Source organism: Terrapene carolina, unplaced genomic scaffold (assembly GCF_002925995.2).
Source record: "Terrapene carolina triunguis isolate 2854851 unplaced genomic scaffold, T_m_triunguis-2.0 Scaffold97, whole genome shotgun sequence".
NCBI lineage: Eukaryota > Metazoa > Chordata > Testudines > Emydidae > Terrapene > Terrapene triunguis.
In genome coordinates this window covers 17258764-17260235 of record NW_020664448.1, presented here as the reverse complement: position 1 = coordinate 17260235, position 1472 = coordinate 17258764, and positions in this window count along the sequence as shown.

Sequence of the window (1472 nt, the reverse complement as noted above, 5' to 3'; positions counted from 1 at the left end):
TTTTTTTTTTTTGCGCCGCTTGGGGCGGCAAAAACCCTGGAGCCGGCCCTGGACAGAGTCAAGGTACCAGAATCTGGCCATACAAACTAGTTAATTCACAGCCTGGTTAAAATAATGAGGAGTCAGACTAACATGGCTACCCCTCTGAAACCTGACAGCCTGGTTACTCTCCCAGTCACTCTCCTAGCAGGAGGATGAGGGAAGGGATTCTGCCGGCAAGGTGAGAAAGATGTTGCTTGCGCTGATGTGGTGAGGATCCTTCAAGAGGTTGTCTGAGTCAGATAAGGCTAGGGAATATAGAGCCCATTTGCAGATGCCTGGAGATGACCAGAAACATATTGCTTCAAAAGGTATCACTATACCACCATTACAGGTTTTAATTGATCCATCATTTCTTTGTGGAGAAGTTCCTTCTTGAGGACTCCTGGCATATACACACACAAGAGCAGCAGCTTCAGCGCCCTTGGAGAGGGGGTAACATGTTCCCACAATGCACTTGCCCAGCTGTGCTGGCCGGGGCAGGTGGGGTCAGAGCCATGGTCCTATCCTGGCCTCTCCCCCTTTCAGACACCACGAAGGTGAAATGGAGGTGGGTGAGGAGGAAACTTCTCTACACCCTCCCTGCCTTATGTGCTTGTGCAGAGCCTGGCCAGAGTTTTACTCTGAGCAATCAGGTATGACTCCAAGAAGGAGAGCTGCTTTGGGATGGTGGAGAGGGGAAGACATGCATGGCACAAGAGGTGGTGATGTCTGGAGGGATTTATCTCCAAGGAGACTCAGATCAGCAGCCTCTTCACACCTTTAGAAAAGGTGCGTCAGACTCCCAGTGCAGGGGGCCAGGGCTCTGACTACATTTCTAACCCGCCCAGACACTCCCTTTCTGGAATGCTCAGCACTGCCAGAACCAATAGCCGCTCTCCCCCAACCACACCCCTTGGGCTCAGGGAGCAGGGCTGCCTCCTCTATCCGATCACTAAGGAATGGAAGGGTAGATATTACTTAGCCCAAAAAACAAAACAACTTTTCAGCACAAGTCACGTAACATCCCACCTTGATTTAGAGAGAAGCGATATGGACATATGGGAGTAGAGCGATACCAGGGGTCTGAGCCTGCGCTGCCTGGCACCTGTAGAAATCAGGAACAGTTCCATTTCTGTAATGGAGTTACACCAGTTTAAATCAGGTGTAGGATCAAAATCAGCCCACCTCTGTCACCCATACACAGTGTCAATGAGCTGGTCAGCAGCGATGTTAAAGCTCTTGCATGAGTGAGTGATTTCCTGTTCAACAGTGGCTGAGTATGCACTCCTCCTTCATTGCTCTTATCACAAGCCCTGAGCAAGTGGGCTGGCAACCACCTAACACAGCATATGTACTCATGTGCCTCTGCTGTCCAATAGCAAGGAGCCCCCTACCACAGCCCTGACTCAGGCAAAACTTGCATTTTTTTCCTGAACATTGAAGACCAGATC